Source organism: Hibiscus syriacus, unplaced genomic scaffold, assembly GCF_006381635.1.
Source record: "Hibiscus syriacus cultivar Baekdansim isolate YM2019G1 unplaced genomic scaffold, ASM638163v2 tig00110610_pilon, whole genome shotgun sequence".
Lineage (NCBI taxonomy): Eukaryota > Viridiplantae > Streptophyta > Magnoliopsida > Malvales > Malvaceae > Hibiscus > Hibiscus syriacus.
In genome coordinates, this window is record NW_024062800.1 from 2593966 (window position 1) to 2618906 (window position 24941).

General features: G+C 33.8%; 1 pseudogene; it reads left to right on the forward strand.

The window, feature by feature from the left end:
- The first annotated feature begins 4001 nt into the window (after positions 1 to 4001).
- On the forward strand, positions 4002 to 11276 carry LOC120135529 (annotated as a pseudogene).
- The last annotated feature ends 13665 nt before the right edge of the window (positions 11277 to 24941 follow it).

The following is a 24941-nucleotide window of genomic DNA, read 5'->3' on the forward strand; positions in this document are numbered from 1 at the left end:
AGAATGGATATTGAACCTAATGTATGGGTTTTGTATTCTATGGTTAATGGTTCAGTTGTAACAAGAGTTATGGATTATGAATCTGTTAAAATGTGTTAAAAGAGTTTATATCAGTCGACAGTCGTGTAACACCCTAAATTTAATTTACAAAATTAACACCCTATAATTATTTGGTAAATTTACATAAATAAAGATACTTTCCAGCATTAAGAAAAGTGTGGGGATGTTTTTGATCTAAAAGTGTCATACTTCACTATTATTGGTGTATTCATATATATTACTGGTCATATACAAATTAGTTGACCCTATTCTCATATGTAATGGGGTGAGGGGAGGTAGGATAGTAGGCTGCCCCCAACGCCAGGTTGAAAGCAGTCTCTGTGGAAGACCTCCGACAGTCAGAATTCATATACAATTTGAAATATTATTTATTGTCGATTTATACAACTTGACATATTATTTATTGTCAATTGATTAACAATATTTATATTACGTCCAATTAGAAAACATTTTGATAAGTTCAAACATATTGGGTGCGTTTGGTTCACAGAATATAAGATTACCAGAGAATAATATTACTGGGAATGTTGTATTTTGTGTTTGGTTCGTTTAGCAGGAATGTAAGATTACAGTGTTTGGTTAAAGGAATAAAATATTATTGGAATATATATTTTACTAAATTGTCCTTAGTATATATTTGTTTTTTTAACAAGTTGAACGACAGAAGAAGGATATTTTTTAGAAAAAAATTAAGGTAATTTTAGTCTAAAACGCCGGTAATCCAACAATACCTAAGGGAATGAGGTAATCACATTCCCGGTAATATACCTCCAAAACCACTGTTGGGAATAAAAGATTATCAGGGGCTGAGACTGTTTGCCAACCAAACGAGCGAATGGCATTTCATTCCCTTGGTAATGTGAGATGACTTGAACTAAACACGCCCATAGTTATTTTTATCTTTAAGGTGTAAAAGATTGTTTTTCTCTAATTTATTCAAAAATAGTTTTGGTTGGTTTTGCATATGAATAATATTTATATGAACTTATAATATTTTTTAGGGTGAAGTATACAAATGGTCACTGAACTTTTCAAATGCTTGCATTTAGGTCCCTTAACTTTTAAAACTTGCAATACAATCACCAAACATTTAGTTCGTTTGCAAGTCCCCGACGTAACGACCGTTTCACTACCGTAGGGTAAATTATATAAATGGTCACTGAACTTTTCAGGCGCTTGCATTTAGTTCCCCCAACTTTTAAAATTTGTAACACAAGCATTAATTACATTATAAACCCCAAATTCCAAAATGTTTCAATTACATTCTAAACCTCAAATTCCAAAGTACTTCAATTACATACCCAACCCCAAATTCATAATCCATTCTCAAAATCTATCATAACAAACTAAACTTAAAGCCGCAACCCTAAACCTTCAAAACATAACCCTAAATGCTAAATTTTCCCTACCAATTAACCCAACATAATCAACAACATTTAGTTCATTTTGGGTCAATACCACTACGTGATTATGTTGGGTTTAGGATTTAAAAGTTAGATTTAACCAACTATAAGTGAACAATACTCAATTCGATTCAAAAAAAAAAATTCGACTTGAATTGATTCAAAATATTTGATACAAATTGACTTTGAGTTGTAATTTCATAAACTGAACTTAAAAAGTTTTCAAGTTAAAATTGAGTTGTAAAATACAACTCAAATATCTCAAAATTTTTAGTAATTAGTAGATTAATTTTTAAGTTTGAGTCAAGTACCTTGACTCTGTATGATATATGTATATCACATATGGAAAAAATATGAAGAAATATATGTATTGTATATGGTTAAAAAAACTATTTAAATTAGAATCAAATAATATTATAATATGATAAATATTTATAATTAAATTTAAACATAAACTTAGAAATTCAATTCAATTCGACTTGATTTAAATTTTATAAACTCAAATTGAAAAAATTTCGAGTCAACTATTTTATAAAATGAATTGAGTATTTAGGTCCACCATAACCCTAAACCCACCATAATCACTTATTGCTCACTTATAGTTGGTTAATTTTTTTTGAAATGATTATGTTTTGAGGGTTTAGGGTTGCTGCTTCAAGTTCAATTTGTTACGGCTCATTTTAAGAATGGATTATGAATTCGGAGTTGGGCATGTAATTGAAATATTTTGGAATTTGAGGTTTATAATGTAATTGAAGCATTTTGGATTTTGGGGTTTAGAATGTAATTGATGATTGTGTTGCAAGTTTTAAAAGTTGGAGGGACCTAATTGCAAGCGCTTGAAAAGTTTAGTGACCATTTATATAATTTACCCTAATGACAGTGAAACAGCCGTTATGTCGGGGACCATATTGCAAATAAACTAAATATTTGGTGACTGTATTGAAAATTTTAAAAGTTGGGGGACCTAAATGCAACCATTTATATACATTACCATATTTTTTTACTAATAAAAGTTTAACTATTTTAGAGGGAAATGTTATGAAATCTATTAAATGTGAATTTATTTTTCACATTTCAACTCACTGAACTTTTGATTTTTCATCTCTTTGTAATATTCTCTGTACGCCTATGATTTTATATAATACCTTTGTAAAGCTAATTATACACAAACAATTAGCACTCTCTCTCATATAATAATAATTATTTTAGTTTTCTCTTATTCTCACAATAGATTCTATAATTTTATAATCATATTAAAATAATTTATTTTTAATTTAAAATATTTATCGACGAGTGTTGATACAAGTAGTTGGAATTTAGGATTTTGAACTTGTAAGATTAAGTTCGAATCCTACCACCGTCATTTTTGGTGCGTAATATGTAAATTCCTATGCAAATCTCAACTGAGTCTTAAATATGTCATGATTCTAGACTAAAGAAACCACTCCTAACCTAAATTTTATTGTAAAAAAATCAATTTAAAACATTTTGTTCAAATTTATAGAATTTAAAATTTAATAAAAGTATGTCAGTTATACCATTTTAATATTTAAACTTACATAGTATAATTACAATTACTATTATTAAATATGGCATAAAAATTTAATAAAAGTATGTCAGTTATACTATTTTAATATTTAAACTTACATAGTATAATTACAATTACTATTATTAAATATGGCATAAAAATTTAAGATGTAGTTAATCTTTTCTGATTAAACAAATATAGTGAATTAATATATACAAACATATCTCAAGAAAAAAAACTAAAATTAATAATATTCGAATAAAGATATCGGAAAATTGATTAAAATAGGCAAACAAGTATTTTTAATAGAAGTAGTATCCTTATATTATTAGGAGAGAGATCAATTTCGTAAGATAATTAATTAGATTAATCGATGATAGTGGATGATCATCAACTCCACCAACATTTTATTTTTATTGTATTCCAGTATTCTTTATTAAATTTTTACAAAATAAGAATATAAATATAATTACAACCTTTTCCCCTCTGTTTCGTGCTGGCCCTTATCGATTATGGGGAACGAGAGTGGGACCCACAGTTTGCCGGTCACAACCGATAGCATACAACAAGAAAACCGCAAACCGGCACGTGGCAAGTGGGACCCACTTTCCACGTATCTTTCCCCAAACCGATAGCATACAACCCACAGATTAGCCTCTGTTTGCTTTCTATAAAAAGACCAAAAAGAATTGAAGTCTCCTCCCTTTCCTCGTTATCAGTCCTTCTCTCTTTGGGTCTCATTTCATTATCTCAAAATTTTTAATTTTTCGCATTAATTTCTTACCCTCAATAGTTTACATTTTTTTCTTCCTTTTTTGCCACTCCATTGCTTCATTGGATCCAATCTTTTCATGCTTTTTCTCTGATTTTAGAGGGATGTTTTATAGAAACCAAAATCTGATATTTTTATAGAGTTTTGATTACTGGGTTGTTAAAGTTAACTTTTTTTTTTTGGGGGGGGGTTAATAATTCTAAAAACAATAAAAAGGAAGATACAGGTTTTTTGAAGCAATTTTGAAATCTGGGTTTTCCTTAAAAGAGTGGTTACAGTTAATCTAGGGATGCTTCATTACATTTTAGACCATGTATATGGTGCATTTGTGCATAGAACAAAGATAAATCCGCTGTTTTTCTCAAGAGGCTGGGGTGGAATAAAGCTTGAGCTTTTGGAGAGTTTGATAAGCCAGCTATTCCCTGAAGTTGAAGGCCAAAATTGGCCTCCCAGCTTGAGTCAACCCATTTGGAAAACAGTTTGGGACACCCAGAATGCTTGCTTGAGAGAAGGTGTGTTTAGGACCCCTTGTGATGAGCGGTTGCTTAGTGCATTGCCTCCTGAAAGTCACAATGCAAGGGTTGCTTTCCTTGTCCCAAAATCTGTGCCTCCTCAAAAGATGGCACGTGTTGTTCACCTTGCAGGTATCACTTTGAAATTTCTTTGATTGATTAGTTAAGTTGGTTTTGCAGAACTTTCACCTTATAATTGGAATTGAACCGGTGGACCCTTGAATTTAAGACCTCGATTTCATTTTCTCATCGTGTGACTGTAGTTTAGTTTAGTAGTGATTCAAGGTGAACCTTAGTTGTTTATTAATGTTTACCTATCTTCCTTGATAGTGCAAGTTGATTGCTTTTCTTAGGGTGAGCTTTGAGTATCTGTTACATAATAGTAATTGAATATCTGGGCTTTGTTTGTTTCTGCTTTACTTGTGATGTGAATTTGAAAGAAATGTTAGTATTAAGTCTATTTACAGTGATCAAGAACCTTTGTAAATGAGACACTAGCTTCATGCTGTTTGTTATTGAGGTTTTGTGATGGTGGCTTGACATCAGCTGCACATAGTTGAAGTTTAAGCACACCTAATATGGTTGTTTTAAAGATTCTGATGTTCTATATTTTTCTGAACCCCCGTACCGTTTATGCAGACCAGCAGCTTGATATAGGGCTTACATTAATTAAGACAACATATCCCAGTTGATTGTTGAATTACCTTCTTTCTGACAAGTTTATAATTAATTGAAGAACTTCATTGCATTCATTTCTATTATAAATGGGGGAATTGTTTGGTTAAGTCTGAAAATTTTCATGTTGTTTTTTTGTTCTATTGACCATGAGTTTTTGGAAAAAGAACATGCAACCGTCATATCTTAGGTACCCAAAGATATGCACCTTGAAAAATAGGGGAAAAGCCAAATAAAGAAAATAAATAAATGTATGATGATGAAAGTCAAGTGGCTTGACTCATGCCTACATGCTATACCTGATGTTCAAAATCTAAGATATTAAAGAAGAGGATAAAATGCTTAACCGATAAGCAGTAGATGGTTAAGCACAAGTCTTTTTGAAGATTACATCAGCACCCTGAAATGCCTCTTTGGATATTTGTTCATGTCAAACATGACATTGCAGTCATCCAAAAAGGACAATTCGTTCAATTGCCTAGATCTAGAGTATATATATTTTCAAGTACTCGAGAATTCATCAATAGATGAAATAATCTGGTGAAAACCAAAATGCAATAATTGATTAACTAATTAATTCAGCACACCTTGCATTCTATATACTTGGTGATTATGATCATTTATCCGTTGCTATTACTGCATGATGATCATTTCCATTGAGAGAGTTAAGTGTCTTTTGATGCTGTTGTTCCATTTTTGGCATGGAAATTGTGATTTTCTTTTCTCTTTATCACTGCAAGGATGTTTTCCATTTCACTTGGTCTTATATAGTTGCAAGTTCTTTTTTGTTTTATTCCTAGTTATTCTCTCTCCCTCTTCTAGTTGGTCTCCAAAATGTCATATATTTCTTATTTTAATTTATTTTCTTTATCTAATTTGTCAAAATTGGTTTTTACTAGAAAACTGAAGATGTTAGAAATTAGTAATGTTTATTGGGGTTGTTTTGACTTGCAAGGTTTAGGTTTTTCTACTGATTCAAATAACAAAACTTACACATATTCACTAGATTTGATGTTGAACAAAACTAAGAGAAGAGAATTATTCTTATTGTTCTATATTCCGAGAATCAATAGTGAACAATTTATAGGAAAGTAGGCATCAAAGAATATGAAAGAATTCCAAAAAATCTGGAACAAAGTTAACTTCTAGAATTAATGAATAATTTTATTCCTTAATATACGGATTTCCAACACTCCCCCTCAAGTTGGCGTATAGATGTTAATCAAACCCAGCTTGCCACTAAGTTCTTCAAACAGGCTTTTATTGAGACTATTAGTGAACAAGTCTGCAACTTGTTGTTTCGTGGGTAAGTAGGTCATGCAGACCTCTCCTGATTCAACTTTTTTCTTTGATAAAATGTCGATATATCTCCACGTGTTTAGTATGATTGTGATGTATAGGATTATGTTCTATACTGACTGCTGCCTTGTTGTCACAGTATATCTTCATGGGTTTGTCATATAGTATTTGGAGTTCCCTCATTAATCTTTTTATCCAGATTCCTTTGCATATACCATGCGACAAAGCTCGATACTCAGCCTCATCATTGCTACGAGCTACGACAGACTACTTTTTACTTCTCCATGTCACAAGGTTACCCCATACATAGCTACAGTAACCACTCGTAGAGCGTTTGTCTCTCACTGAACCAACCCAATCTACATCAGTATAAACCTCCACATATCTACATTTTGTTTTCTTGAAGTGTAGACCTTTCCCCGGTGTTCCCTTCAAGTACCTTAACACTCGATAGACATCTTCGATAGACATCTTCTAAGTGTTTCTCCCTTGGTGCATGCATATACTGGCTGATGACACCACGAAAGTGCTATCTGGTCGTGTATGAGATAGATATATGAGTTTTCCCACAAGTCGTTGATATCTCTCCTTGTGTACTTCATCTCCATCCTCATTAGTGCCTAATTTCAAAGTGAACTCCATTGGGGTCTTGGCAGGTTTACAAACAGTTAGTAAATTGGGGACATATTTTCGTTGAGAAATTGAAATATCAGTCCGTGTCCTCGCTACTTCCATTCCAAGGAAGTATTTGAGGTTTCCCAAGTTCTTAAGCTCAATTTTTGTGCTAAAGAATTTCTTCAGTTCACTAATTTCACTCGGATCATTCCCTGTAAGTATGATATCGTCAACATAAACGATAAGAATTGCACATTTACCAGTTCCCGAATGCTTGTAAAACAAAGTATGATCTGCTTGTCCTTGGGTGTATTTTCTACTGGTCATGGGTTTAGCAAATCGACTGAACCATGCCCTTGGGGACTGTTTCAACCCATATAGAGACTTCCTTAATTTGCACACTCGACCCTTCTCCACTTCAAACCCTGGTGGAAAATCCATAGATATTTCCTCGTTAAACTTGCCATTGAGAAAGGCGTTCTTTACATCTAGTTGAACCAATGGCCAATCTAGATTGACAACAAGTGAAAGAAGTATTCGTACCGTATTAAGTTTTGCAACCGATGCTAATGTCTCATCGTAATCGAGACCATATGTTTGGGTGAAGCCCTTGGCAAGAAGCCTAGCCTTGTGCCAATCTATGCTGCCATCAGATTTGAATTTTGTAGTAAAAATCCATTTGCAGCCTACCGTCTTTTTTTCTTCCTTCGGGAAGATATGAAATTTCCCATGTTCCATTACTTTTGAGAGCCTTCATTTCATCTAAGACAACTTGTCTCCATTTAGCTGATTCATTAGCTTCTTCCACACTTCTTGGGGTGTCTAAATGATCAAAATTATTCATAAAAGTCTTATATGCATTAGGTAAATTCCCATAATTTACAAACTGAGAAATAAGGTGCTGAGTACATGTCTTTGTGCCCTTACGAACTGTAATAGGGAGATCAAAAGATGCTTCGGGCACGGAACAGTCATCGGGTTTGGATGAGATTGGCACTTTTGATGTGTCAACTTCAGAAGAATGTTTGCGTCGAGAATAAACAAGGAGCTCAGGAGCTTGCTGTTGCTGCTGTTGGTTGGTTGTCAGGAAAATGTTTTGAGGTTGTTGTTTGATGTTTATGACAGTGTTTTGAGGTTGTTGTTTGGTGTTCAAGATAGTGTTTTGAGGATGTGTTCGGTGTTCGGGACGGTGTTTTGAGGCTGCTGTATTTTGGTGGGAAGGGCAGCAACATCAGGGATCATAATAATATCATGGTTATTAGAATTTGGTGTGATCGGGATAGTTGGACTACGATCAGGAGGTACGATGAGCAGAGTATTGAGATTCTCATCTTCATTGAGAGTTTCCCCCTGAAGATGAGTTGTTGAAAAGTAAGGTTCGGATTAAAAAAAAGTGACATCGCGAGAGACAAACATGTGACACAAGGTAGGAGAATAACGTTTATGCCCTTTTTGTGTGGGGGAATATCCTATGAAAACACATATGTGATCCCGATGATCTAGTTTAGATTGGTTGGGTTGGTGACAATGAACAAAGGCCTTGCACCCAAAGATTTTTGCTGGCATTGTAGGAACACAGAATATTGGAAAGGCCTTTTGTAGGGTATTGAGAGGTGTTTGGAAGTTGAGGACCTTGGAAGGCATTCGGGTTATCAGATAGCAAGCAGTGAGTATCGCCTGCCCCACAAATATTTTGGGACATTCATTGTGAACATTAGGGCTTGAACAACGACTAGTAGGTGTCGGTTTTTCCTTTCAGAAATTCCATTTTGCTGTGGTGTGTTAGAGCATGAGCTTTGATGTATAATTCCTTGATCGGAAAGGTATGGGCTCTAGACAGAGTTGAAGTATTCTCTTCCATTATCTATGTGGAGTGTGTTTATAGTTGAGTTAAATTGGGTACGGATCATGGAATGGAAATTTTGAAATATTTTTGGTGTTTTGGATTTTTCTTTGAGGAGATAGACCCAACATAATCTAGTATGGTCATCAATGAAGGTAATGAACCATCTAGCTCCTGTGACATTTTTAACTCGGCTAGCCCCCCAAAGGTCATTGTGAATTAAGGAGAAATGTTGGGATTGGATATATGGTTTTAAGGGGTATGACACTTGAGTATGTTTAGATATTGGACAAGTTTCACATTTGAAGTAATTGGCATTTTTATACCGAAATAATTGAGGAAACAATTGCTTCAAATACTGGAAGTTTGGGTGCCCCAACCTATGGTGCCATAAATTTATGGTCTCCTCATTCGAAGCAGAAAGTGTCATTCCTACTTGCAAGTCTCCTTGTTTATTTACTTCATTTTGATTATCCCTTATGTAGAATCCATCGTCTACCTTAGCAATGCCAATCATCCACCCCAATTTCCGTTCCTGTATAACATAACTAAGAGCAGAAAATTCAGCGAGGACATTCTTATCCTCTGTGAGCTTACTAATTGAAAGCAAGTTACGGGATAAATTAGGGACATGTATAACTTTATTAAGCGAAAAAATCTCGGTGAGATGAACAACCCCAATTCTAGCAATCGAAGAGTAGAGCCATCTGCTATTCGGATGTGTGATTGGTTATGACAGAAGGCATATGTGTGAAACAGGGACAAGATACCTGTCATATGATTAGATGTGCCCGAATCTAAAATCCAGGAGGACTGATTATTGGATTCAAAGGTAGTACTAAGGGTAGTACCTTGAACGATCAATGATCCATGTGCTGTTACTTGAGTGATATTTTGAGACACATGTGAAGTCTTAGATTCAAAAGAGGTTTATGTATTGTCTGCCATGGGAGAAAGACAAGACAAGAGGGTTTTTTTTGTTTAAAAAGACTAGCAGGATCAATTAAGACCTAAAGCTCTGATACTATGAACAAAATTAAGAGAAGAGAATTATTCTTATTCTTCCATATTCTATGAATCAATAGTGTACAATTTATAGGAAAGTAGACAACAAAGAATATGAAATAATTCCTAAAAATCGGGAACTAAGATTAGAGAATATCTAATCTAAGTTAACTCCTGGAATTAAGGAATAATTTTATTCTTAATATACAGATTTCTAAAAAATGTTATTGCGGCGCTCGTTTGTTTACACATGTGTATGTAAAAACCTCTTTATTCTTTTATATTCTCTTTATATTTGATGTGTATAACTCATCTTTATTGATATAATTAAACCTCCTTTGGCAGGAACTGGAGACCATACGTTTGAATGGAGATTGCGTCTTGGTGGACCACTATTGAAACAAAACATTGCAACTATGGTGCTCGAGAGGTCAGAGTTCTTTCTGTATCATCGACTACTTTTTGAAGCTGAGCTTGTCTTTGACTTTCTAATTGATAACTATTTTTATAACCCTTTCTATGGTCAAAGGTCAGAGTCCAATGCTACAACACGATGCAAAACTCTTGTGTGCTAGTGACTTACTTTTATTAGGAAGAGCAACCATTGAAGAGGCAGGCAGCCTTTTACACTGGTTAGGCTCTGAGGCAGGGTTCAGCAAGATGGGTGTGTGCGGACTTGGTATGGGTAAGAATTTCTGTTATTGCGGTCTTTCATTCTATTCATATCAACGTTCTTCACGGACTTGATATGGGTAAGAATTTCTGTTATTGGGGTCTTTCATTCTATTCATATCAACTTTCTTCACTGAACTAGGGAGCTTACATCCTTAATTAGCACATCCTTTCAACGTTTGATGGTTTTATGAAATTAGAGGGAGTGCATGCTGTGATGGTTGGATCACTGCACCCCACACCTGTTGCAACCCTTCCTTTTCTCTCCCCACATTTGGCTGTCGTGGTATTCTGTGGGAGCATATTGAAGCATGCCATTGCATAGGAGGCACTGAGAGAGGATCTTGCAGCTAAAGAGGCTGCAATGACTCTCGAATGTGAAATGTGAAATGTCACGCGCTTTCCAATTCCCAAAAACCCTAATGCCATAATATTTGTTGCTGCAACTGTAAGTACCATATCAAAATAGATGTTGCTTCATAATATAAACAACGAACTTGTAGTTATTTCTTGTTGATTCTGCTATGTAATTGCTTTTTAGTCTCCATCTATGGAAGTGAAGCATCCTTGCAAATAAATTTTTTATCTTCTGCTTCATCGTTTCGTTTTCCCCGACCGCATGATATCTATATTCTTGAATTGCAATTATGTGTTTCAGGATGATGGTTACATACCAAAGCACTCTGCTGGAGCTTCAAAAGGCGTGGCCTGGTTCGGAAGTGAGATGGGTTACGGGTGGCCATGTCTCATTGTTTCTTCTTCATAACGACGAGTTCCGAAAGGCTATTGTGGACGGACTTAACAGAATAGAGCTGAAGGAACCCTCCTTGTGACAATGCATCAGTCATTCCAAGGAAGAAATGGCTGCATTTATTTCACTTGAATTATTTTAGCAACTTGTAAAATTCAGAAGAGAAGGTGCTTTGTGAGTACATTATTTCCTCTTTAATGTGCTTGTAAAGATAATAAAGGGCCAAATTGTTGATGGAAGAATGTTAACTTTTGCGATATTCGTTATGTTGCAATAATTTTTACTTGGTTTTAAAGTAATTAACATCTATACTCTTTGTATAGTTACATATTTTTGTTGTTGTGTAGAATTACATTTTAGATTTTATTTTAAATATGAATACACATTCTAAAGTTATTAAAATAAAGGGAGTTTTAGGATGAGGTAATTTTTGATAGCAAAATATGAAAAATCATTTTTTATATAATTTTCATATTTAATTTTTGTAAGATATTTATAAGATTCTTATCTAATGATATGATTTTCAGTGTATGTTTTTTTTAGAAATTTTATTTTCTGGTATCACTTTCTTTAAAGCAATATTGAACACAATCTCAATTTATCATCATTTCGTAGACCTTTTTCAAATTGAAGTATAACCTCATAATTGTGGCCTTAGCATCACAATCTAGAATTGCGTTTTATAAAAGCTTAGCTATAGAATCATGCCTCTAAAATCAACAAGTAGTACATGAGCAGTGGGAAAATTCCAAAAGAATCAAATATAAAAGGGGCTTTAACAATCCAAGGAAAAATTTTAGAACCCAAAAATTATATAAATGCTGAGGCATCTTCAAAAATACATGAAATCAAGGATTTAAACTAATAGTTACGATCGTGTTTTTAGTTGCATTGCGTTTGTTACGACTAAAACAATAACTAGTATTATTACAATTATTACATGGTATCACGGTCGTATAATCGGATAACACCTTTATTGTCATGTAACGATCATTATTTCTGTAATGAGTCACTATTTAAATTCATACATAAAATTGTAATAATATAATGTGTTGAAAACATTTTTGATATTTCGATATAACAAATTAAGTTAAATGAATTTTAAGATTTCACAAATGATTTTACAAATTCGATTCAATTAACCGAATATCAAATTATTACTCCAAGTTTTTCAAGATCAATTTTAATCCTTTCTAAATGTGTAAAATTGTGATTTGTACTTAAACTATTTTTGAAACAATTTTCACAAAGTATTTTGAACCAAAAACAAGCCTTAAATCAATTATTCAAAGGCATGCACCGATGCATCAATACATGCATCGATGCATCGATGAATTAATTGAACATCGAATGCATTCCATGCACCGATGCACTCTCCATGCATCGATGCACTCTGAATATTTTCAAAACATCGAATGCATTTGATGCATCGATGCATCAGGCTATTTTTCAAACATCGAATGCATTTCATGCATCGATGCACACTTGGTGCACCGATGCATCAAGTGTTCCAACGGTCAAAATATTTGAATTTTACACGAATGCACCGATGCATACTTGATCATGCATCGATGCATGAGACGCTCCACCTAGAAAAATTAATTGTTTTCACACTTAAACGGCTCTATTATCCCCACTAATTATCACCAACGTTCAGAATTGATTCAAGGGGTATTTAAACAAGTTCTGGAGCCATTGATCAAAAACAAGAAACATCAATCAACTAGAATCAAGAGAGAATCAAAGAGAAAGCATCAAACCTCAAGTTTGAGTATTTCAAGCCTATTTTTCATCCAATATTCATTTGCTTTCAAGAACACTTTTGTACTCAATTGTATTTATCCTTGAGTGTTCTTTTCTTTGTTCTAGAATTGTGCAAACATCTTACCTTGTGAGGTTTTCTTGTAAGTTTGCAAATTTGTAATCTTCTCTTTGGGAAAAAGAGTGTTCTCAAGAGTTGGGGTATACTCTTGAGGGAATTGTAAGGTTATCTCTTTGGCCTCAAAAGAAAGAACAAATTAGTGAATTTGTTGGAAAATCCTTAGTGTGGATAGCTAAGGTAGTGGACATAGACTTTATTTGAGAAAGTCAAACCACTGTAAATCGTTGTGCAATTACTTTCAATTTTCTACAAAAGCTTCCACAAAAATTTTAATTGCCAATTCACCCCCTTCTTGGCCGATTCCGTCAATCGATTAACTCAACAATTGGTATCAGAGCCTAACTCATTTGAAGGTTTTATCGCCTCTTGAGTCGATTTGGGAAGAGTTATATCGATTATTAAAGTCATCAATGGCCTCCGCTTCAAACTTCGACTCCGGTCTCGATTCGATGCCCGTCAACAAGCCTCCTTTCTTCAATGGAGCTAACTATGCCTATTGGAAGAATAGAATGATGTACTTCATTCAAGCAAGTGACATGGGAGCATGGAATGTTGTAGAAGAAGGATACATCAAACCTCTCACTCATCCAAGGTTGTGGAGTAAAGGAGAGACAAGAATGTTCCAGCTCAACTCCAAAGCCATCCATATTATTTTTTGTGCTCTTGGACCAGATGAATACGGAAGAGTTTCATCGTGTACAACCGCCAAAGAAATATGGGACAAACTTCAAGTCACACATGAAGGTATAGATGAGGTAAAGAAATCAAAAATTAGTATTCTAACTCATAGCTATGAAAATTTCAGGATGAAACCAAATGAAGACATCAAAGCTATGACGGATAGATTTTCAACGATTGTCAATGGTCTCAAATCATATGGAGAGATCATCTCAAATGAAAAGCTTGTGAGGAAGTTAGTCTACTCCCTCCCAAAACCATGGCAATCAAAGAAGACGGCAATCATCGAGTCTAAGGACCTATCGTCCTTAACTCTTGAAGAACTTATCGGTTCACTCCTCACTCATGAGATGATGCTCGAAGATGAGGTGGACCTTGATAAAGTTGAAGAGACACCAAAGGAAAAGGAGAAGAAGAAAAATATTGGAGTTGCTCTCAAATCCACAAAAGATGAGAGTGATTCTAATAATGATGATGACGACGAGGAAATGGCATTGTTTGCCAAACGGTTCAGAAAAATGATGAGACCTTACCAAGGAAGAAAATTCAAACGAAACGAAGGCCTCAAAAATGAACCAAAAGAGAAGGACCCAATCATTTGCTATGAATGCAAAAAGCCGGGGCACGTCAAATATGATTGTCCACAATTGAAGAAAAAGGGTCAATCAAAGAATAAGCACAAGGATCATGTGGCTACATGGAGCGATGAAGAAAGTTCCGATGAAGAGGAACAAGAAGTAGCAAACTTGTGCTTGATGGCATTCGGGGAAGATTCTAAGGTAACCTCCAACTCATCCGATTTTGATGATTTATCTTATGATGAGTTATTTGAGGAGTACAATGGGTTGGCTTCGGATTATGAGAAATTGTTTTTAAAATATAAAAATGATGTTTCAAAATTGAAAAATGAAAACAAACTCATATCCAAAACCAACAACGATCTTGAAAGTAAAATCAAAGATTTGCAAATCAAACTAGAAGAGTTTGAAAAGAAAAATTTAGATTTGCAAAATGTACTTTCAAAAATCAATGATGATCATCAAAAGAAAATTGATGATCTTAAAACTTCTTTTGATAAAGTTGGAACAAAACATTTTGAAAGAGGTGGAAATTCAAAATCCAACTTTGTTAGAAAAAGTTTTAGAAACTACAATCATAGAGGTCCCCAAAGAACCTCTAATGGAAAAATCATTAGAAGTATGTGGGTTCCTAAAGAACTCATTACTACTAAAGATAAAAATATCCTACACAAATGGATACCTAAGGGGACTAGGATTTTGGAAACTAATGAATATGGACCCAAAAGAATTTGGGTACCAAAAATCAAAACTTAATCTATGTTTGTAGGGAAAGGAGCATTGCTACAAGGCACGGGAAACAAATTCAAACTCATGGTACCTTGATAGTGGATGCTCAAGACATATGACCGGAGACAAAAGCCGGTTCATTGAGCTTAACGCCAAAAATGGAGGAGAAGTGACTTTTGGAGATAATTCAAAAGGTCACATTGAAGGTATTGGTACAATAGGTAATACCTCTTCCATACAAATTAAGAATGTTTTATATGTGAATGGATTAAAGCATAATTTTTTGAGTATTAGTCAATTATGCGATAAAGGATTCAATGTCTTATTTGAAATTAATGGTTGTAAAGTTATTGACATTGCATCTAATCGGATTATGCTTATTGGTCATAGAATAGGAAACATTTACATGGTGCATTTAGATTCTATTGATATGACTAATTTATGCCTAGTTGCTAAGGATGAGCATGATAGTTGGTTATGGCATAGGAGACTAGGTCATGCTAGTATGAGCGTTTTGCAACGGTTAATTCAAGGAGACTTAGTAAGAGGGTTGCCTAAGCTTAAATTTGATAATGATAAAATCTGTGATGCTTGTGCTAAAGGAAAACAAAAACGAGTTTCTTTTAAATCTATTAATGATGTATCAACTAGTAGAGTATTACAGTTGATCCATTTAGATCTTTTTGGGCCAACTAGAACTACTAGCTTGGGAGGAAAACAATATGCTTTTGTCTTGGTAGATGACTATTCTAGATACACTTGGGTTCTATTCTTAAGTACTAAAGATGAAGCATTAGAAAATTTCATCACATTTTCAAAAATAATTCAAAATGAAAAAGGTTACTCTATCACTAGTGTTAGAAGTGATCATGGAACTGAATTTGAAAATCTTGGATTCATTGAGTTTTGTAATTCTAATGGTATTAGCCATAATTTTTCAGCACCTAGAACCCCTCAACAAAATGGAGTTGTTGAGAGGAAAAATCGAACTTTAGAAGAAATGGCTAGAACCATGCTTTGTGAAAATAATTTGCCAATATATTTTTGGGCGGAAGCCACAAATACCGCTTGTTATGTTGTAAATCGAGTAATGATTAGGCCAATTTTAAAGAAAACTCCATATGAAATTCTCAAAAATAAAAAGCCTAACATTAGCTATTTTCATCCTTTTGGATGTAAATGTTTTGTTTTAAACAACGGTAAAGAAAATCTTGGCAAATTTGATGCTAAAAGTGATGAAGAAATTTTTCTGGGTTATTCCTTAAATTCTAAAGCTTATCGTGTATTTAATAAAAGAACTTTAGTTGTAGAAGAGTCTATACATGTTGTTTTCGATGATAATCCCCTTCCGAGGAAGGATTCTTCTGTTAATGATGATGTAGGTATTGTACAAACAAATGACGTTAGACATGACGTTGGAGAATCATCATCAAAGGAAGAAACAAAAGATGAGAAAACTCATGATCCCCTCGAGAATCCAACCATTGAAGAAAGGGAAGTATCTTTTCCAAGAGAGTACAACTATGTCAAGGATGGTGAAATTATAGGTGATCCATCAAAAGGGGTAACCACTCGATCTTCTCTTAGAAATATCTGTAATTATGTTACATTTATTTCATACATAGAGCCTAAGAACATCAAAGAAGCATTAAAAGATGAACATTGGATTATGGCTATGCAAGAAGAATTAAATCAATTTGAGAGAAGTAAAGTATGGACATTAGTTGAAAGGCCTAGTAATAAATCTACTGTAGGTACTAGATGGGTTTTTAGAAATAAACTTGATGAAAGTGGTAATATAGTGAGGAACAAGGCTAGACTTGTTGCTCAAGGCTATACTCAAGAAGAAGGCATAGACTATGATGAAACATACGCTCCCGTAGCTAGGATGGAAGCAATTAGAATGTTATTAGCATTTGCATGTTTCAATGAATTTAAATTATATCAAATGGATGTTAAAAGTGCATTTTTAAATGGTTTTATAAAAGAAGAAGTGTATGTGGAATAACCTCCAGGTTTTGAAGATTCAAAATTTCCAGATCACGTTCTTAAATTGACAAAAGCTCTTTATGGTTTAAAACAAGCTCCTAGAGCTTGGTATGAAAGATTGTCAAATTTTTTAATTGAAAAAGGTTTTTCAAAAGGAAAGGTTGACACTACATTGCTTTTAAAACATAAAGGTAAAGATTTATTAGTAGTTCAAATTTATGTTGATGATATAATATTTGGCTCTACTAATGATGTTCTTTGCCAAGAATTTTCTAAGCTAATGCAAAGTGAGTTTGAGATGAGCATGATGGGGGAGCTCTCATTTTTCTTGGGACTCCAAATCAAGCAAAGAAAAGATGGCATCTTCATTAATCAAGCTAAGTACGTCAAAGATATGCTCAAGAAGTTTGGACTGGAAAATGGGAAACCTCATAACACTCCAATGAGCTCTTCAACAAAGCTTGACTTAGATGAAGGAGGTAAATGTGTAGATGTTAAATTATATAGGTCAATGATTGGCTCTTTGCTTTATCTAACTGCAAGTAGACCGGACATTATGTTTAGTGTTTGCTTATGTGCTAGATTTCAATCATGTCCTAAAGAATCACATTTACTAGCTGTTAAGAGAATCTTTAGATACCTTAAGGACACTCCTAGTTTAGGACTTTGGTATCCTAGAGACTCTAGCTTTAGTTTGCATGCTTTTTCTGATGCGGATAATGGAGGATGCAAATTAGATAGGAAAAACACCTCCGGTACTTGCCAATTCATTGGAAATATGCTGATTTCTTGGTTTTCAAAGAAACAAAATTGTGTTGCATTATCTACCATTGAAGCCGAATACATTTCAGCTGGTAGTTGTTGTGCACAAGTTTTATGGATGAAACAACAACTTTTTGATTATGGAATTGAAGTAGGTACTATTCCTATCAAGTGTGACAATACTAGTGCTATTTGTCTCACTAAAAATCCCATCCAACACTCTAGAACTAAGCATATTGAAATAAGACATCACTTCATTAGGGACCATGTCACTAAGGAAGATGTAGTTCTAGAATTTGTTGATACTTTGCACCAATTAGCGGATATTTTTACAAAACCCTTAGATAAAGAAAGATTTTGGACACTTAGAAGAGAATTAGGTTTAACTGACCTATCTTCACTTAGTGTTTAAAATAATTTAGCACTTTTAATAAATACTGAAAAATGCTTATAATAATAATTTTTGATTGTATTCTTGCTATTAGTTATGGGGAGTTTATGATTCTTAATAAAAATTAATTTTATGTTCAAATAAAGTTTGAAGATTAATTTGATTGATTGAACATAATTAATTTTTGATATATGAGTTGCCATTACCATTAGAGCCAAATTATTTATCATTTTAAGTGTTTAAAATGGATTTTTGACATTTTTGTGCTTCATGCACCGATGCATTTAACAATGCATCGATACATCCTTGAATATGCATCGATGCATAAGACCATGCACCGATGCATCCGTCGGGTTTTAGGTTAAAATGCTTCATCTTCTTCATTTTTCTAAAAACCCCAAAACTCTCTAAAACCGGCCGTTCGTCCCCTTCTCACCCTAAATCTCCATTTTGCTCAAAACCTTCGGGAAATCATCGGATTCTTCAAGATTTTTATCCTACAAACCTGCTACAATCATTAAATCGCTCAAAACATCTCTACATTCCCCTCAATCCGAAGTTTTCAAGGTAATTTTTCAAAAAACTCTATTTTATTATTTTTTGAACTTAGGACTCGTTTAGATTAGTTCTAGTTTGAAATAATTATCGGGCATTGGTTATATGATGTTTCTAAACTAGTTTCTACAATGAATTTCATCAAAAACGCATAATTTTTTCAAGATTGTTTTTGAAATTTCGAATTAAAAAAAAATCGAAAATTACTGATAGTTTTGATTTAATTGTGTTGTTTTCATGAAAACTATGCATATTATGATATTAATTTTAAATAGTTTTCAAAACTTTGCCCATTAGGATTATGTTAGAGAACCTTGAATTATTGAGGACTCATTTGAGTTTTGGGATTGAATTTTGTGCATACATGTGTTTTTAAATTGCAGGTGATATTTCTTTTCCGATTTCCCTAACCATGTCTAATCCCAAACGCCCTAGATCATCCTCGAGTCGGTCTCACCAAAACCGTCCTCCCGCTCCTAGACCTCAAAATCCATCCAATATTCCTTCATCCCTCATTAGTACTTGTTTTAACATGCCTGAAAACCGTAGGGATGAATTGTACTCTAGGTACATGAACTCCTTCCAATCCTATCGTATTAGGGAAGAGCGTATTCCTTCTCTACAAGCTATGATAAAACTTGAATTTGAATACCTCTCAATTCTTCGCCGATGGAAGTTTGATAAACTATTTTCTCTTCAACCCATCGTCTTTCACCAACTTGTCCGCATCTTTTATTCCAATGCGGTTTGTATTCAGAAAACAACTCAGTGCGGTACTATAGCGATTAGATCCTATCTTTTAGGACAATATATCACTATTACTTCTGAATCCATCGCATCTCATTTTGGTTTAGATGACGAGGGTTTATTTAATGAGAAGGAAGATGTGGAATATCCATATCTTCCTAATGTTAGTGTCAGTACCTTTAGGTCTCACCACGATCGATTTCTTCACTTAATGATCTCTTGGTGGTTTAGACCATCCGCAGGTCGGTACTCCACACTACGTACTACAGACTTATGGTGGATGCACTGTATAAAGAACAAAAAGAAAATCAATTTTCCACATATTGTATTTAGCGCGCTTGTCGATATCATAAACATCATTCCCTCAAAGCATGTAGAAACCCTACCTTATGGTTGTCTACTAAGCAATTTGTTTATCAAACTCGGCCTAGATGTCTCCCTTGACAATCCTATTCCGCTCCAAAACCCAATCAATATCACATCCTTAAAGAAATCGGATTGGAAATTGGATGAGAACACCGGACTATGGTCTTTTCGACCCGGTAAGCAAACCCCGTGAGCTAGTTCTTCACGAGCTGCTCCTAGTTCTTCTCGTGCTCCTCCTCCTCCTCCAGCTCCTGACGCTGATAATGATCCAGAGCTTCAAAGGCTTATGAGAGATATTGACGAGGAAGTACCAGCTCGGCAAGATGATCAAACGCCACCTTATTTCCAATCTTTTCTAGAGTCGTTTGATATGCGTTTTGCTTCCATGGAGTCTACGATTACTGAGTTTCAGAGGGAGATGCGTGATCGTATGGATGCTCTTACTCTTGAAGTTAGAGCTCATTATCCTCCTCCTCCTCCCGATTCCGCTATGGATGATTAAACGCTATTTGATGATATTTGGTTTTAAACTTTAAGAACTTGGATTGTTAAACTTTTTGATTTGAATGTGTATGTTTGTTTGGATGTTTGGATGCTTGAATGTTTGAACTTAATATATTTGGTTTGAATTTTATTCATTTTGCATCATTAGATATATGACCAATTATGCCATTTCACATTTTATTATGAATATTGTTTATGAAAACTAATGGCTAATCTCTCTTTTGATTGTGATCTTAGCAGCTTATTATTAATAAATCAATTGGCTAATGTTTTTCAAAATTCTTGTTTAAAACATTTATATAGAGTCTTTTTGATTTAACAAAAAGGGGGAGAAAATTTAAGATGTGCTATAGTAAGGGGGAGTAAGTTTTTCAAAATCGATTTCAAAAATAATTTCTTAAACAAATCTTAAAATTATTCAAATGTTTTGTTATATCAAAAAGGGGGAGATTGTTGAAAACATTTTTGATATTTCGATATAACAAATTAAGTTAAATGAATTTTAAGATTTCACAAATGATTTTACAAATTCGATTCAATTAACCGAATATCAAATTATTACTCCAAGTTTTTCAAGATCAATTTTAATCCTTACTAAATGTGTAAAATTGTGATTTGTACTTAAACTATTTTTGAAACAATTTTCACAAAGTATTTTGAACCAAAAACAAGCCTTAAATCAATTATTCAAAGGCATGCACCGATGCATCAATACATGCATCGATGCATCGATGAATTAATTGAACATCGAATGCATTCCATGCACCGATGCACTCTCCATGCATCGATGCACTTTGAATATTTTCAAAACATCGAATGCATTTGATGCATCGATGCACAAGCCATGCATCGATGCATCAGGCTATTTTTTAAACATCGAATGCATTTCATGCATCGATGCACACTTGGTGCACCGATGCATCAAGTGTTCCAACGGTCAAAATATTTGAATTTTACACGAATGCACCGATTCATACTTGATCATGCATCGATGCATGAGACGCTCCACCTAGAAAAATTAATTGTTTTCACACTTAAACGGCTCTATTATCCCCACTAATTATCACCAACGTTCAGAATTGATTCAAGGGGTATTTAATCAAGTTCTGGAGCCATTGATCAAAAACAAGAAACATCAATCAACTAGAATCAAGAGAGAATCAAAGAGAAAGCATCAAACCTCAAGTTTGAGTATTTCAAGCCTATTTTTCATCCAATATTCATTTGCTTTCAAGAACACTTTTGTACTCAATTGTATTTATCCTTGAGTGTTCTTTTCTTTGTTCTAGAATTGTGCAAACATCTTACCTTGTGAGGTTTTCTTGTAAGTTTGCAAATTTGTAATATTCTCTTTGGGAAAAAGAGTGTTCTCAAGAGTTGGGGTATACTCTTGAGGGAATTGTAAGGTTATCTCTTTGGCCTCAAAAGAAAGAACAAATTAGTGAATTTGTTGGAAAATCCTTAGTGTGGATAGCTAAGGTAGTGGACGTAGACTTTATTTGAGAAAGTCGAACCACTGTAAATCGCTGTGCAATTACTTTCAATTTTCTGCAAAAGCTTCCACAAAAATTTTAATTGCCAATTCACCCCCCTCTTGGCCGATTCCGTCAATCGATTAACTCAACATAATGAAATTCAATAATTAAATAAAAATTCCTAGAAACCAATAATGATGTAAATTTCAAGAAAATTGAAATTGGAAGAAGATTCAATAAACCCACAAATAATATAAAGTTCGATAAACCCAAAAATGGGATGGGAGATTTAAAAACCCAAAAAATTGGGATGAACAATTGAAGCTTTATAGAACCCAAAATTTTAAAAATTTAAATAAGCTAAAAAATGGAGGAAAAATTTCTTTGAAGAGATCTTTGAAAAATCTATCAAAGAAAGAAACTTTGTGTTATGAACCAAAAAAATTATAGGTTTTGGATGGAAGAAAATAAGAGGATTTTAGAAGAGAAGAGGAGAGTTACAGAACATAAAGTCTTCATTCATTCATTAGATAAGTTTTCTTCCTTGAGTACATGATTTTATTTGATTACAATGTATTACGACTATTATATTTTCGAAATCTAGACAATTGCGTAACTAATTGTAACAACTTTATTCTCATGTGACAGCTAAGGTGATTTTATCTTGTGGTCTCCTAGCTGGATCCTCTTCTGGATCCACTTAGAACTCATTTGTGCCTCACGTGTCTCCATTTCTATTTTACTCATCTCTTCCCCAATCTCAGAAATTGAAATCCCTAACCCCTTGCTTCTTTTTAATCCCTAAACCCTCTTTCATTTTTTCATTTCTCTCTCTTCGATTCTAAACTTTTTGTCATGTCTTTCTCCTTCGTTCGTGACAATGCCCCCTCCATGAGCAGATCCCTGTATACGGTTGTAGTAGTAAAGTAACGAAACTCATAGAGAATATATTTAAAAATAAAATAAAATCTGTGATCGGATGAAAATGAATAAAAAGAAGAATTTTGTTGAGGCATGTATGAACAGTTTCCTTAAGACAGATTCATCATCTCCTCGGTGCTTTGATTAACGTTGGACGTCGGTCTCCCAGGATACAACAATAAATGTTCACAACAATAGGCACAATAGTTATGAACAATCAAACGCAATTTTTGTCTTTATCTATGACCGAAAAAAGAATTTGGAAATTTTTTGAAGATATGAAAGGAAATGACTTGAAAAAAAATGAATTAAAGGAATTGCAAGTTTTTTTGAAAATGTGTCACAACTTATCCTTTATATAGTGAGAGAAATTTGGATTGAAATGTCAAGTCATTTCAATGAAGGACTTAACCTTTAACCTTTAATCTATGAAAAGGTTTAACCTTATTCATAAAAAGACTTAACTTTAATTATGAAAAAATTTAACCTTATTCATAAAAAGACTCAACTTTAATTTATGAAAATGTACGATTAAATCAATTTATTCATATTTTTCAACAATCTCCCACATGAATGAAGTTGATGGTTTAAAACATTGACTCTATGTGGTGATAGATTTTACATTCGATATTTTCTTAAGATATGTAGGAGTCCCCCTTTGAACCTTCCCTTGTGAAAATATGTTTACCTTACTGGCTGTCCAATATACGTAATGTCATGCCGTTCGAGTAAGCAATGACATACCTCACACATATATCTCACTAATAAGAATTTGATTCTTATGGTTATGTCCATATAGTTGTGTACATCTCTTGGTTCTGCAAGAGCTTAGAGAATTACACCCCTATAGTCTCCTTGAAAAGGCTCCACTTCACTCTTATATAGGTGACTTATGCTGTTCGGTTCACCGAAACACATAGTTGTCGTTAAAATTGCTTAACATTTTCCACATTTTAGTCATTGTTTTCATCATATGAATGGACTTGGAGATAAGAACCCCCAAAGGGACCGCACAAGGTCTATGCAAGTAGGTTGTCCCATTGAACCTAGATCTTGGGATCTACAGTCAACTAGGTTGTGTTTTCCTTCACATATAGCCTTAAAAATTCATGGGCTTTAGTCCCATTCCTCTTGATGTTTTATCAACTTGATCTCGATTCAACCCTTTGGTTAGCATATCCGAAATGTTATCTTTTGATCTTATAAAAATCAATAGAGATAACTCCAGTTGAGATCAGTCGTCTGATGGTATTATGTCGACGACGTATGTGTCTCGACTTACCATTATACATTCATTATGTGCTCTACCAATTTTTGTTTGGTTATCACAATATATGCATATTTTGGGCACATTCTTTGGCCTTTTAGGGATATCCTCCAAAAGATTTCGTAACCATTTTGCCTATTCTCCCAATGTAAAAATGTAACCACTTGTGCCTTTGGTATCTTGAATATTAGATATCTAGCTAGCATCAGAGAATCCTTCTAAAATAACAAGATCTCTAGAATAATGCAATCCATAGTTTCGAGTATATCTGACATATCTCAATACTCTCACAATCACTTTCCAGTGGTTCATTCCTAGATTACTTGTGAATATGCTTAAGTTGCTTATAGTGAAAGAAATATCAGGTCTAGTGCAACTCATAAGATACATTAGGCTGCCTATTACCCTTGCATATTCTACTTGGTTAACACTTTCATCTTTACTTTTAAATAGATGTTGACTTGTATCTATCGGAGTTCTGGCTACACCAAAATCATCCTTGCCAAAATTTTCTAAAATCTTGTCTACATAGTGTGACTGAGTCAATATAAGACCTTTATATGACCTTTTGATTTGAATGTGCAAAATCATGTCAGCAAGTCCCATATATTTCATGTCAAATTTTGAAGTTAACATGTGTTTGGTTCATTTTTATCATTTCATTATTACTTCCAACAATGAGCATGTCATTAACATATAGGTATAAGATACAAGTGGTTTTGACATACACACATTTTTCACACTTATTAATTTGAAATCCATTTGATATCATGACACTGTCAAACTTTTCATGCCATTGTTTTGGTGCTTGTTTAAGTCCATATAGTGACTTCACTAACCTACATACTTTTTTTCTTTTCTTGTAGTTACATATCCCTCAATTTGTTCCATGTAAATCTTTTCATAAAGGTCTCCATTAAGGAAAGCGATCTTAACATCCATTTGATGTACTTCTAAAT